This window comes from Falco peregrinus, chromosome 2, assembly GCF_023634155.1.
Source record: "Falco peregrinus isolate bFalPer1 chromosome 2, bFalPer1.pri, whole genome shotgun sequence".
NCBI classification, from domain to species: Eukaryota; Metazoa; Chordata; class Aves; order Falconiformes; family Falconidae; genus Falco; species Falco peregrinus.
Genome location: NC_073722.1, coordinates 46,969,218 through 46,984,901, shown reverse-complemented (window position 1 = coordinate 46,984,901; position 15,684 = coordinate 46,969,218). Strand labels below are relative to the sequence as shown.

Below are 15,684 nucleotides of genomic sequence, written 5' to 3'. Positions count from 1 at the left end.
CATAAAAACCCCACAGGCTGTGTTCCTGTAGCACCTACACCATGGACAGCAGCATCACAAGCTTCTCTTCCATACTCTACAAAACAGGCACCTCCATCTTCCATCAAAGCACACCTCCTCAGGAAACAAGACATCTCAGTCTTCAGACATACCCCAAAGTTTTCCGGCTATGAGAATGAATAAAAGGCGAGCGTTCTGCATCATCAACACCAACCCACTGCGAAAAAGCTGATCCTTCAGGCCAGTGAACCCACTGTGCAAAATTTAAATGGTCAAAGTAATTGCTGGAGTTTCAGCTTTTTCGTAACAACATCAGCAGCAAACACTCACTTTTTATACAGAAATGTGAAAACATCCAGCAAGCTAGAACTGCACTATTATCTGCCCTAGATAGGTTTTCCAAGGGTTCTAAAAGCCGACCCAGCCCATTTAAACATTATATTATTGCAGCAAACGAATGGCAGAATGACTCCTTTGCGCTCCTAGACCAAGCAAGATGATTGTTTTCATTTCTAAAATTCATATGCATAAACTCTTCCTATTACCAGGTCCAGTGTATACATGATATAGAGAAATACACCATCATAAATATTATGAAAGCTCAGCACAATAATCATCATATGCATGCTCAGGTAACCAATTTCATATATGATTAAGTCCAAGAACTGTCACATCGAATCAAAAATTCATCAAATCTGGTCTCATACACTTCCAAAAAAGTGCAGTAAAAACCATGATGAATAACTATTGAATTGTCAGTTGCTATGGAAGAAAACTCTTCTGAATCTCACCACCTTGATTATTAAGCTACACCGTTAAAATGTTTACAACTGGTATATTTCTGAAACTTGCGTATTTGCTACTTCTACATCAGGAGTAGCAATGCACAAACTCTTATAAGTGAGCATTGCCTTAGTCTGGCAAAGCTTCTTAATGGTGTCAAGCCTGAACTCAAAGCAACTGGCCAACATGAAACCTGTTCATCCACAAAGATGCAGAAAAAGTAAGACATCTAAAAATCATAGCTCCATCACTCCTTAGCAAATGCTTGAATCTCCCTAACATGCTGCTCTAAGGTACCCTACACGATGCAAGGGTATCTCCATACAAGCCATGTACTCATTTAAGACATGAAAATCATTCTCCAGGGACAAGCAACAGTCTGATAAGCTGGTATTAAACAAAGTAAGGAGAGCAAGTATACCTGAACTTCAAGTGAAACTGTGGCAGGAAAGGTTCTAATCTTTCTTTAGCAAGATGAAGTCTGAATTACCAATAAAATCTCTGATAAAATGAATGGAAACCAGCCAACTGTATTAACTCTTTTGAAGAGGAGTCAGAGGTAAAAGCAAACTCAAAATTCCACCAGAACAGAACAAAGAATTCACTGAACTGAAAGAGAACTCATGTACTTTCACAAGACCTTCTCTGAAAACACAGACATGAGACAGAATTTCAACCTAGTTAATCATACAGCCATGTTTCAAACTGTGATTCAGCAGATTTAACTGAAATCATATTTAAGAAACGACTGATGACAAATTCTGTAAATCTCTAGGCAAAAGGCAAACCCATTACGGAACATGTGATGCTTATGGTTACGGAGATGACAGCAAAATTCCTTAATAATAACAATAATAATAAAAAAAAAAGCGCCCAAAACACTGAGTTGTAAAATCTGTGCTTCCCCACCACAAGATTCTTAACAGAGTAAATCAGAGCGTAAAAAAGATTTGAGGTGGGCATCTAAATTCCCCCTACCCAAAAGCCAGCCAGCCTACAGGCGAGCAGCTTTTCCACGGCTGCCGACGCCCTCCAGTGGCTGCCAGACCCTGCCAGAGCAGGCAGCACCGCAGCCCCCACCGCGCTGCCTGACGGACTGCTGCCTATCACAGCGGCTCACAGCAGGACCAGCACCAAAAATGCCTCGTGGGACTTGTCCCGTGCATCAACTACACGGTTAAGCTGAAAAACGTTTTTTAATATGGCTCCATTAGCTTCTCATCAGGGTCTGGTGTCTGGATCGAGACATCTGCATTTTGTAACTGTCTTAATCCGTAATTCTACTAGTACTTTTTTGTCCTGCTTAATAATAACTCTTACTCTCATCACTTACTTCCTTAAGCTAGAAAGCCACCAAGCTTGAGGCAGACCAGGACAACTCAAAAAAAGCAACAAATAATCAAATTAGACTATGTTACTGGTGTAACTCAAACTCAACACACTGCATGCATAAAAACAAGCGATAGCTAAAGAGCTAAAAAACATAAAAATCACCACAGTCACAGTATAACTTAGGCTGGAAGGGATTTCCTCCGAATCACCTGTGCTAGCCACCTTGCTTAAATCAGGGCCAATGCAGATCAAGCTGTTCAGGGCCTTGTCTGGACGATGACCAGTAAATAACTAAGTGAAAAGACAGTTCAAAGAACTCAAGTGACTTTCTAGCTAATAAACCTAAGAGTAGTAATTCTGTACCGCAAAAATATGAAGACCAGGAAGACCGTGCAGTGAAAGATCCTCAACTTCTAAGAGTTTCCTTGATTTGCTTAATAAATCCAAAGATACACAGCATACAGATTCTAGAACTTGAGGGAGTGAAGGTTCAGTTAATGATTCTCACTAACACATGTCACTAAAAACAGCTGAAAGCACTGAAAAAGGCCCCTGGAATCACTGGAGCCTAGAGAGACAACAAATCCAGGAGTATAAGAGGAAGTCAATGTACCCTGACTGACAGTAAGCGGGAAAAAGAAGACAAAGGCAGTAATTTCAGACTGTACAATTTATGAGAATCACTAGATACAGATTAGAGAATATGGAAAGCAGACCATGTTTGAACAAAGATTTAAGGGAGCCACATGAGAAGAGGCTTAAACTTGGAGGCAGAATAATGGGCAAAGATAATCGATGCGAGTACCTGCAAGCAAATATAGTCCCACTGGGGAGGTGAGACATGGTGAGAGCAACTTGCAGGTCAGTCACCATCTGTAGGACAACTGATGGAAGGAAATTGTTGATATGCATCTCAGTCCTCCTTGTAAAAAAATAAGCTACATTGTGGGGTCTGATTAAATGGAAAAAGCTAGCAAATCTACACATGGGAATAATAAAGGGTTAAGAAAGAAGGGCAAAATCAAATCTAGTTAAATTCTGTACAACCTTTGCTATCTAAAATTAATGGCAGCACAATACAAGCAAGAAAAAGGACTAGGCTCTCTGTGAGAAGACGACAATAGAGTAGAAAAGAAGAGGCAGCAAGGAAAGAAAATGATTAGCAACGATACCCAAGCAGTACTGTGAGTTTAAGAGTTAATGCAAGGAGATCTGTAAGACACAACATGAAGGAATGAATTCATAGATCACAGACAAGATCTGGCTCATCAGTTATAAGAGTAAGGTCCTGAAGCAGCTGAGCATATGATTAATTTGGTAGTTAAATTAAGCGCACTCATGCCAGACCACCATATCACATAGAAACAAAAGCAATCCCTTCTCTTTTCCAGATGACTCTGCATCTATAGAAAAGGAAACCGAGGGAGGCAAGGGAAAGGAAGGGGACAAAAGCACCACAGGCTAGTAGAGGCTAATGACCTTAAGCTAGTATCATCCCATATTGACTGTCTGGTGAACACAACAAGTACCATTTTTGCTAACAAGGAGGAAAAATCATGATAGCCAAGGAGTATGCTGAATAAACATAATCTTTTGGCTTGTGAACAAATAGCTTTCAGTAAGCAAAAGATATAACTTAACAGAAGTAGGTCTCTAGATAGTTTAATTGGACAATGCCAATCGAACGCTCCTTGTGATAGCTTTGTACTTACTTTCATACTAAAAAACAAAAGTTCTATATAAGGCAAATTATTCTGCAGACATTTTAAGTAATGTTATTAATTACTTGAAGGTCCATCATCTGACAGGAGTCATGAGCCAAACACAGTCTGTGTGTCAGATTCCTCCTTCATGGTCCAGGCCACTATCATTTATGTGATATTTATTATTCATTTCTTCCACATCTGCTGCAATTTCAGAGATGCTTTTCTTGTGTGTCAGAAATAATGGAGTAGTCCATTCCTTCCAATTCTGCCAAAGGGAGCGAAGAGTAATCAACAACAAGCATCACTATTAAATACCACTTTTGTTTTGTTTAAGAGTTTTCTTAAAGCCATTTCTCAGGTGATTTACTCTGAGGTGAGGGGGGTGGAAGACAACATACCTAAATAAAAATTCACAGTAAGAAAACTTTATCCACAAAAGCTATTTTTATTACCTACAGATCAGGCTTTCAGCTGGCACTAAAAAAGCAAATAGATGGCTGCTACTTTTTGTCCATAAAGATAGCTTTCTTATAAACCTTCTCCATTCTCTCATCAATTTTAAGACCAAAGGTTATTCCTATTTTCAGATCAGAATGAGACAAAATACTTGAAGAGATTAATAAAGTTACAATACATTCTTGCTAATACATTTGAAAAATTGAGTATGCTTACACACTTTATCTTGCATAAACCCCCTAAAATATCAAACAGCAGTAGAAGCATATTTACATTAATGCAGTACGTTGCAACTGTTCTTCACTGTATTAAAATAATGAAAAATGCTGCAGGATCTAAACAGAATTTAATTTTAGAAGAAAATGTGTAACCGAAAATTGCATGTAGATTTGCCGAAAATTGTTATAAACCAGCTCTATCCAGGAAATTCAAAAACATTATCTCTCATGGAGAAAACCATTACTGTAGGAGCTGGCAGGGAACTGAAAATAATTATACCAAAATGTTCTACAAATTTACCACTAGTCTTAGGAAAGAAAGAAAAAAGGAAACTTTAGTCCAAATGAGACAATTTTTAATTTAAAAGCACCTGAAGTAAAGACTTCATTAGTCTTGCAGTAGATGTACAATGATTTCAGTTAACCAGACAGCTAGCAAGGCTAACCTATGAAGTATTTTTAAATGAGTATACGAACATTTCCTTACACTTAGAGTACCCAATAATGTTTATATAGAGACATAATATACATTTCAACAAAAAAATGAAGCAATTTGAAACTTATGTGAAAAAGGTTAGTGTACTTAAGAGTTGCACTTACACTTACCTGCCACTCAATTTATTTAAAAAAAAAAAAAAAAATCAGTATTGATCTTTTCTAAGGTGTTTTGGGTTTGCTTCCTCCCCCAATGGATAAAATTTTAGAACTTAATTGGTAGTCTATTTTCATCAATTGAAACAAGTGAAGGCAATAGGCAATACCACCTTGTACAGTTAAGAACTGTAGAATGGCAAGTGAAGAATTCAATCACTTTAAGTGTTACTTGCTACTGCAGAAAGCAAGCTTACAGAACTGAAGCACTTGACTTTTTGTTTCTCCTCAGGAAAAGCTTTTGCAACCAGCCCTTGCTGCTGAGGATAAGGCTAGAAGATGCTGTAACAGGACTCCTCCCCAGTAATTGGTTTTCTTCAAAATCAGAAGAAATACTCTTTTTCCACTGCTGCAGAAATTTTTGTCAGTTCCACTCCTGCTGCTGGAGGTGGGTAGTGAAGGAAGGAGAGAGATTTGAGTAAATTCATATTCTTTTAAAACATTTAATTTCTGTCTGAAGAGAGAATACAGATACTACTGTATCAAATAGAAGCTTCTCCTCTGCAGATAAGCAGGTAGGAACTACTAGATTTACCACAAGTATTTAATAAACACTAAAAGGTAGCCCTCAACAGTTGCTTAACAGGTAAAAGTAAAAAACCCAAAAGTTATGCTTTCAAATGCAAACTTGAAACTTTTCTGTCTCTTGGAGAGTTCCAAATGGTTCAGCTGAAGGGAATGGGGAATGGCCCCTCTCCAGCAAAACAGGACTCGACAATTCAATATAGCTAGAATTCTCACCCAGTCTAGGTCTTTACCCACCAAAGAGATGATGTCTTTGCCTCTCAGGTGGGCCAGAGCTGTGCATCTGGCTTCTACTTAGCCTGGAAATGAAGAACCAAATGCAATCTCAAATAGTTTAGCAGTTAGGTGCAGAGTTCCTTATTTACACTGCTTTTTCATCTGGTCCAATCCTACTTTGATTTCCCACCTCTTTTTTAATCCCACTGCTTTTTCTTTTCAGCATCCTACCTCCACTGCACCATACACCTTCAAGACTTGGATCCTCTGGCTCTACATAATACTCACTGCAGCAGATAAATGCACTATAACCTGTTGGTTTCCTCTTCACTATGGCCACTGATTCTGCCCTTATTTCTGCATGTAGTAAGGACAGCACAGTAACTGCCTGAGGCTTCACTGAGAATATCATGAAAATTTCTGATTATGCAAATTCTGGGAAGGGAAGATCAAATCGGGGATGACACCACAAATTAAGTTATCAGTAGAAGTAATGAATCAAATTGTAGTATTAACGAAACATTACCAGCTACACCTCTACAGAAATAAACAGTGTTGCCCAGATCAGCCCAGACAGCAACTAATTTTAATACAGATACAATAATTTTGCCTAGACCCTTAAAACTCTATCTTTGTCTATCATGACACTAAAACCTGTTCACCCAAGTGGATAGATTTAGATGCCAGAAGCACACTTAGTGCATTGGAATAATTCTAAGAGCAGCATAGTGACACTGGTAATGCATGAGGCCTTGTCACTACAACAAAAGCCTAGCTATATGTATACATAGCACAGTATGATAATCTTTATGATAGAGCAGTATTTGGCCATGTCTTCTGTTGTTTATAAAAACAACACCACATGGCACTGATAATGCACCTCTCAGATGTAGGCAGGTAACGTGTAAAAATATGCATGATTTCTTTCATCCAGTACATTGATGTTCACATCCCATAACGTTAAGTAAAGAACTGCAAGGTGAAGTTCTGAGGTAGTTAACACTGACTCAATGGCACTATGGAATTTTACTTATAGACTTGCACCTTCCGGCAAAAATTGTATATATCCATATCTGATCAATGTAACTACATCTACAATGTAATCCCGGCCATACTGTGCTAATTCTGGTCTACTTTACACATAGACCGTAACTATATACATGTGACTATGTTAGTTATTCTATCAATGTATTACCTCAAAGCAAAACACACACGCATACACCCCAACTGGTAGACGTATGCCAGGAACACTCAAGACCTGAGACCTGGAATGCTAGACATTCTCCAAACAAACCTAACTACTTGCTATTAAGTGGCTTTTGGTTCAGACATCTGAAGTACTTCCCTGTGCTGGCGCTTTAATGTACTCTTGCCGAAACGCATCACCAACATTCGCATGGTTCTTAATTCCCTTTCCATTTCTTTCACAATGTCTACTTCAAAAAATCTCTCTAAAAGAGCAATTAGTGTAACTGTTACAGGTATAAAGTCTGGAATTTGAGGCAAGTTTCAGGTTTCTGCAAGTACAGTGTAGCTTACCCATTTAACTTGGAGACAGAAAGATAAAACATTTTCCTGTCCAACAAACCAATTCCTTCTTGTTCACTTTCCAAAACTTGTGTTGAGAGGTTTGCAATGGGTATCTCTTGCCATTTTTGACATCCTTTCTCTCAGCATAGCACTAGCAGTGTGGATTACTTCATGGCCTTATCAAGTATAGTTCTTGAGACAAATACTGTTGTACCCACTTCTCATGGGAAAATCTAAAGTTTTGACTGTAGAAGTAAGTCATAGTAAGCAACTGTAGTTGCTAGCCTTACTTGCAGATTTTCTGAAGACTCAGCTATCACTACCACTTGTGCCAAGCATTCATCTGACAAACAGATATTGTACACGCACCTTCTACTACTTGTTTTTTGCACTATTGCTGAATTTCAGCCATGTTCCACATTCAATCACAGCATTTGTTTCCCGTTTGTTCAGAAGCGCTACTATAAAACAGTTTCTGATGGTCTGCATTCTGCTTCCACAGAAAAATCACATTAATTTCATTCAGAAGTATCTGATTGAAAGTTCTTGGCAACTACTCCATATATCAAAATGATCCATATTCATACCTTTCATCCTACACTGCTCCCCAGGGTTCATACTTTGGCTTAAATCCCCCTGGTTTTATTATCAGACTAGAATTTGGACATTCTTTATTACAGAGATAACTCCCCAATTTAGATGTTTCTGAGTGCCAGTGCAGTCAGGTTCTTTGCCTTGATGGCATCCCACCAAGGCTGGCAAGTTCCACAACTGATTTATCTGATACATGATCTTGGGAACCTCAGCTCCACAGACTCACCCGTGCCACAGCAGGAACATTTACACTTCAACTTATAATGAATAAATATATGAAATGGGTCCCAAACACTATGACAGGAGGCTGTATTACTGCATCTCCTTCCAACTGCTTCTTTAATTCTTTCACCAGTAGCTTTTCAAAATATTTCAAATGGTGTTTAGATTACATTCCTAATAAAAATCTTTCCTAACCTCAGACTTCTTTCTTGAATGTATTTGTGTTACAAAGTATTTCATCTTCTGCTCCTTGGTGTATCTCTTATTTAGTAAGGCAGAACTCAAGAGAACAGGACAAGGTTCACTCTCTATTATGTTTTCAACTATGGCAAATAAAATGCGGAATCCTGATGTTAGCCCTCAAGGCCAAATATGTTTAAAGATTATTATTATTTTAAAACATAATTATTTTTTTTAATGTGTGCTTTAGCACAGATGTGAGATGCCATTATTTTAGTGTTTTGATATGAGGCACAGGCCAGAAGAGGTTTCACAAAGACAATTAAATGGCCATCTCTGTCAGCCAACAGAACAAGACCGCCTTGTGCTTCTCCCAAGGACCACACAGAAAACTAACAATATCCTTCACAGACAGCAGAAGAAAAATATTAAAGCTTCTATGAAAGCCTATTTCAACAGCACATCATGCTATAGTTTTCCAGTCATTTACCACATATGTATCCTTACCCCAAATATGGATGAATATAAAATAGCTCCAATTTGTGCTGGGGAGCTGAATACCAAAGTTTAAAACAAGATCAAATTGCTATCTTGCACAAAGATAAAAATAGGACAAGTTTAAAGGATGGGGACCAAACTAGAAACAGAGCCATCACCTGCTGAGTAACCCTTGCAATTTAACACATGCTTTAAGTCACTTACATATTTTATTAGTTTCAAATTATGTCAAATGCAAGAACCTACATCAATGGTGCTCCACAGCAAAGTAATTTTACCCAACATAAGAATGCTCTGAAATACATACAGGCTGGTGCTTCACTTTGCCATACTCAGTAAATTTAATTTTATTGCCATGAAATGTTGAAAAAGATTTTCAAACATCTACTTTCAATATGTAGCTCATCACACCATTGTACTACCTGAACAATTTCCATATAATGATATTATTTCTTAACATTAGCAAGGAGGACATTAGAAACCTTGCTTTAGTTTCAACCATGATTAACAGGTATTTGTTTACTGCACACAAAATGTGTTTTGTAAAATTCAGTTTATGGTGTAACCTACTATATGCTTCAGACAGAAGCAGCTTTTCAAATGTACTTGAAAGTCAATAGATTATCTGGTGCTAAAGTTTAGAGTTGCCTGTGAGCAAAGTAATGCATGATGGACTATGCATTAACCTATCATCACCATACATAAGGTATTAGTATATATGATCTGTTCTCCAGGAATCCTGCATATTTTTTTAGCTTGCTATTCACCAGAAGGGCAGCAGGATAGAGTATGGTTTAAGTTTCCCTTCTAACACATTCTAAAAACTTCCCTTCCTGCTGGTGTTAGAAAATATAAAATAACTATGCTAGACACCATCAACTTGAAAAAAACATTTAAAATAGCAATTGACATATCACTTTTTTGTAATTTCTGTCAGTGTAAACTGAAAGGAAAAAAGTAAATATGTTTACACAGTGCTTATTACCTCCAATGACTGCAGGTCACAGAGAAGCTAATTTGAAGGTGCAGTGAAGGAGGAATGTAGGTAGTTTCTCTTTTCCTCCAAGAACGTTCTTGAAACCAAAGCCTTCTAAGTAACCATTAATTATATAAAATAGCTAACTGACCCATTCAACCAGCTACATGGATTTACAAGCTGCGGGGTGACTACTGCCACGTCAACAAGGCTCTCTCCTCACCCACCCCTTTGCTCTCAAGTCCTCAACATTTATGCACCCAAAGAAATTTGGACTCCCATGCCAAGCTCTGATGGGACATTATTTTCTCTCTCCACTTTACCACCTGACCGCTTATCCTGGTGCCAGTCCATCTCAGCCTTTCTCATTTACACCACCGAGATTCCAGCATATCCTTGGTGAAGACATTTCTCCAAGCTACATCCTAACTGGAAAGCGATGCTTCCTAGAAACATGGACTTAACCACTTAGATCCACTTCAGTATCTCCATTCTTCCTTCGTCCAAAGGCTAGATTCAAGAATTATACTAGACTGTCTAATTTCTACTCAACCATAAGGCCATTTCATGTCTCTTTGCAGAAAAGTAATGAAAGAACTAAAATAGTATAGTCGCAAGCACAGTATTAAAATATGCCATCATCATCGACTGCATTATTATTACTCCTACCAAGCGTTTCTTAGTGGTGTTTGATTACTGAATGGTAGGGTATCTGTTGTTTTTAGCAATAGCACTTGGTGGATACTTTCCACTGTGCAGCACAGTACACTTGGGAAAAGATGAAAATATTTTTCCGAGGCAAGGCTAGGCACTTTACCTTGTTCTACACTGAAAATACTTGCAATTTCCATGCATTCAACCATCTTCTACATTTAAAACCTAGGAGATGTCTTGTAGTTACGTACGCAGAAAAGACCAGAGGTGACCAAAATGCTGCAAGAATTGTGCTTGTATCTTCTCATCATAAACTACATCCTTGATCCAGTAATCTGAGCAGAGCAGGTGGATCTTTATATACGCATGGAGTCCCAATGCAGTCAATAGGCTTTGATCGACCACAAGTAAAGACACGCATTTATCAGTCTGTAGAAATAAGGCCTCACTTGGGAAACAGAGACACACCGGTGGAACAAAAAGCAGGCTCAGTCCAAAAGTGAGAGGTGAATGGGCCACAAACAATAGGACACTGAAAAATAATCCCTTCTTGCCATTCCTTTGCTATTTTGTCAGTGAAATGCTTTGGACAGAAAGTCATACACACACACACACACACACACACACATATATATATGTATACAAACCCATATGCATACATTTCACCACCCAAATATCAGAAAGCAACCCCCTCAAGAATAATTTTTGCTTCCAGTCCAAAACAAATACTCACTCTATTGCAAGCAGGCAGTAATTTAAAATGCAATAGTCTCTTCTGCAAAACCACTGGCTTCAGAAAAAGCACGTAGCCCTACAGATATTAAAACAATTTTTTTTATTCTTATTAGCCATTTGTTGGATTCCCGTTGAACTAAAAAGAAATATTTTACATTTAAATTCCATTTTCTAAACTACTTTAAATCTATACCCTTAAAGTATAATGACCTAGTTTCTTCTGACATTTTCAAATAATATTTGATAAATTAGTAGGTTTTACTGTACTTTTAATATCTGAATTCTTCTGAGTATGTACGAGGGTGGATACTCCTATAACCCTCACAGGAACTAGCCATATAATCTCCAAGAATATCCAGACCTTTTATATTCAAATACAGAAAAAAACCTGTCATATTTTTTGATGGCTGCATACTCCATGAAAAACCCAGCATGTTTTAATATATGGGATATAGATGCTTACTGAAACAACCAAAAATTGCATATACTGTAAGCACTGAGCCCTGAGAAGTCCTGCAAAACAGTGGTTTTATTCAATGATTACATCCAATAGTCAAATAATACCACACTGTGAAACTGAGGAGTTTATTAAGGTTGATATGCTGCATTTCCTGAGCAAAATTCCCACAGCAAAATAAGCAAATCATAGCTTCAGCACTAAATTTACAGAGATTCTACTAATATCAAACATTTTAATGAAGAGCCAATTTATTCTTGCAGCTGAAGCCACACATTCCATATTTAAGGAATCCTAGTAAGCATATATGTATGCATAAACCACCAGCAAGGACTCTTTGCAAAATCTATTACAAACTTCGTTGCCACCCTACAGCATTTACAGTTACCTTCCTTTGATGTCTGAAAAGGCTAAATGCCAAACATACCCTCCTTGGGTTTTGGGTTGTTTTTTTTGTGTTGTGTTTTTTTTTTTTTAAACCAGACCTCGTTTGGCTTACTCAGCGAGGGTAGCACTAGCTCCTAAATTTAAGATTCATTACAAACCAATTTTAATGCAAATGCCAATAAGAAACTATTCACACACACAAAATACATGGGCAATGACTGATACCAGCCTCTTGCCTGTTTAATGGCTGTTAGCAAGAGGCCCATTTTCTCTGAAATCTGTTTAAATACGGTGTTTACTGCCTCTGTACTTCTACTAGTATTTACTGCTCCTTTCAGCCGACATGTTTAAAAAAAGCATAACCAAAAAGCAAGTATAAATATATTCAAGAAGTATGGCAAATTCCCTTCTCCACCCCCAGAGCGGTAAAGCCACAGCGGATGAGCTGTAACTATGGCCTTGGGAATACAAGTTCCCCAGGCTCTTTTACCACACAAATATCAATTCAAGTTACAAGAGCCCTATCCTCTTATACTTAATGAAGATTGAGCCAACGAGCCCGCACGCCTTCGCAGGAATGTTTTCTTTCCGTTTTCCTAACAAGGCTCTCCTCCCATACAGGTCCAGGATGGACTGCAGAACGGTGTAAGTAGAAGGATCATCACACCAGTGTTTAGTGGAGGAATAAATCAAACATGGCTTCCCCCTCCATACATTTCCAGAGTTACATTCACTCCTGCTGCCGTACAATCCCAGTCCTACCCGGAGGGAAGGGGCAGGAGCAGCCTCCACCTCCCCACAGCCTCACCACCACGGAGGGGGGGGGGGGGACATCTGCAGCCACCCCACCCCTTAAGGAGGCGGTTTAAACCCTGGGGGAGGCTTTTTTTTTTTTCCCCCCATCGGTCGTACCCGTGCCCCCCCCTCCGGTTTTCTTTCTGATTTGCACTGATTGATCCCCCCCTCCGCGGAGGAGGGAAGTTGGACGGGTGGGCACCTCTCCCTTATCCCTTCATGCCACCCCCGACCTCCCGCAGCGCCGAGGAGGAGGAGGAGGGCAAGGGGGGAAAGGATGAAGCTGCAACAGCCGGGACTCGGGCTCGGCATCGCTCCTTTCCGCTCCTCCGCCACCCGAGTCAGGCCCAGCCAGCAGCAGAAATCCTGCGGCAGCCTCCGGGGGAGCGGCGAGGGGCGGGCGGGGGGGACCGCAGCCCCTCAGCGAGGAACAGGTAATGGGGGGGTGGCGGGGGGGTGGAGAGAAGGCGGGGGGGGGGGGGGGGGGGGAGCGAACAAAAAAACCCTCCTCCGGGGAACGGGGGAAACGGGAGCCGCGGGCTGCCCGGGCAGGGGCGGGCGATGGAGGCGGCGGGGCGCCAGGGGTAAGTTTGAGGGGAGCGCAGCCCCGGCGGACGGGCAGTCCCGGGAGGAAGGGCCGCAGCGGGGGGGCGCAGATGCCCCGCGACGGGACCCCCGACCCCCACGCCGCCTCTACAGCGTTTTGCCGGGCAGGGCCCGCGGTCCCAGCCCGGGAGGGGGCTCCCGGTGACCGCGGCGAGGCGCGGAGCCGGGCGGCAGCATCCCCGCGAGCGAGGGAACCTCGCCGCCGCCGCTCCCGCCTCCCGCCCGGGGCCTGCGGGAACGTGCCCCGGGTGCCTCCTCCCCTCCCCGGGGAGGCGGCGGGGGGGGGGCGCTCCCGGCCTACTGACCTGTGCCCTAGCGCATCCTTCTCCCCCGAGAGCCGGGCGGAGGCGGCGGCGGTAGCTCGGTGCCGGGGAGCAACGGCAGCGGCGGGAGCTGAAGCGACACGGCAACAGCGGCGGCAACGGCGGCGGCTCCGGCGATCCTGCGCGGCAGCCCCGCCCCCTCCTCCGGCCAGAACCAGCGCGAAAAATCCGGGCCGCTGATTGGCCGCCGCCGCTGCGCTGCCCCTGGAGCGGCTGTTTCAAATCCCCCCGCACGGAGCCGCCCGCACGCGCGGCCCAGCGGCGGCGGCCGGGAGCAGCGCCAGCCAGAGGGCCGCAGCCCGCCCCCGGGGACGGCGGCGGCAGCGCGGCCGGCTGCGGGCCCGCCGGGGGCCGGCCGGGGGCCGCCCGCCCTGATGGGGCCGCTGCCGGCGGGGGGGGAGGAGGAGGACGCGGGCGGGCCGGGTGCCAGGGGAGGGAAGGCCACAGGGCGAGGTGGGGCCGAAGGCGGGAGCTGTGTGGGGCCCGGCCCGCTCGGGGGGGCGGGGGCTGGCTTGCCGTGGCGACGGCCTCAGGTGGGCGACAGCGCGTCGAGGGCCCGCCGGCCCCGCAGAGGTCGGTGGAAAGCACTTGTTTTCGAATACTTTTTTTTGGTATTTTTTCTGTCCACGGTGGGTTCAGGGATGCTCGCCGTGGGTCGCGCTGCCTGGTGGACGTGCCCTCCTCACCCGCTGGGCTCTGCAGTGTACATGTGCGCTCTTGGAAACCCCAGATTTAAGCCAAATGTTTTGCCTTTCTGCACACATTTCTGAGGATGGTGGATAGTTGCAAGAATCCAAATGCACCTGGCTGTGAATTACCAGGCTGTCTCCTCTGGAAGTATGGTCTGGTGGTTGTTGTGTTGTTGGGTTTTTTTGGTTGGTGTGTTTTTTGGTGGGTTTTTTTTTTTTGGGGGGGGGGGGGGCGGTTAGCATTTGCATCAAAACAAGTACATGTGCTTGCAATTCCCTAGTTGAAAGCACAGCAATTTTTTTAGGCCAAATTATTAAGTAATGTCGTGTTATGGTAAGAACAAATATTCTCATGAGCCATTGCACCAGATAATGTAAAGCAGGTAACAGCTCTTTCAAGCTTCTGGTGGTCTGGTAAAGGATTTGTGGCGCACAGAGAACGTGTTTTCTGCACAAGGCTGAATATAGTTGCTCAATGTTACGGATACTGTATTAACCTGGTCACTAAGGGCCTAATGCAACTCCTGTGAAAGGTAAACAGGTGGTAAGGGCGGAGGAGGGGGGACACCAGCATTGTATTTTCTGGATAGTGGGTGAACTCACACCATCCGATACAGAAAAGCTCTGATAATTTTCTTTTACGTTATCCTTAATTTACTTTTATATGTTTTTCAGCGTTTTTCTGTGTGTTTAATTGTGGGTGCACCTTTCTTAGCATGGCAAACAGCTGAAGGGTGCAAACTTAGTGTTAATTACTTAGTAATGAAATAATTATTGGCTGATTAAAATGTTAATCTCAAGGTGGCTGAAGGAAATGAAATCTGTAGTGGTGAAGTTACCTTATTTTACAGCCTTCCTGTAAAAAAAAAAAAAAAACACCACAACAAACTATCTTTAAGGTGTTAGACAAACATGATTTAGCCTCCGAATGTCAGTATTTACAGCATTAAAGAGAAAGATAAAGTGCCATCACACTTTAAAACTGCTAATGTGAATTGAGTAGGATGATTTTATGTTCTAGCTTCCTTTCTAAAGTTGTTACATGCATTTACAGGGGAAAAACACCTGTTCTAAATAAAAATAGAGGCAGCATTAACAATACAAATAAATAGAAGAACAAATACATGAATCCTGTTTTTTTGCTATGTAAG

At 42.0% G+C, this 15,684-nt stretch overlaps 1 protein-coding gene across 10 annotated transcripts in view; it reads right to left on the bottom strand.

Annotated features, from left to right (window-relative positions):
- The window catches only part of NSD2 (nuclear receptor binding SET domain protein 2), a 102,478-nt gene that overhangs the window by 62,824 nt on the left and 23,970 nt on the right, over positions 1 to 15,684 (bottom strand). For 2 of the 10 annotated variants that reach the window (XM_055796811.1, XM_055796816.1), the window contains exon 1: positions 13,827 to 14,139. The exons of 2 other annotated variants lie outside the window; for them this stretch is intronic. The gene's annotated coding sequence lies outside the window, so the exon portion shown is untranslated. Of the gene's footprint in view, positions 1 to 3,901; positions 4,087 to 5,343; positions 5,476 to 13,826; positions 14,141 to 15,684 lie in introns of those variants that run through there. 6 more of the 10 variants (XM_055796814.1, XM_027791242.2, XM_055796815.1 and 3 more) reach the window with 6 other exon arrangements.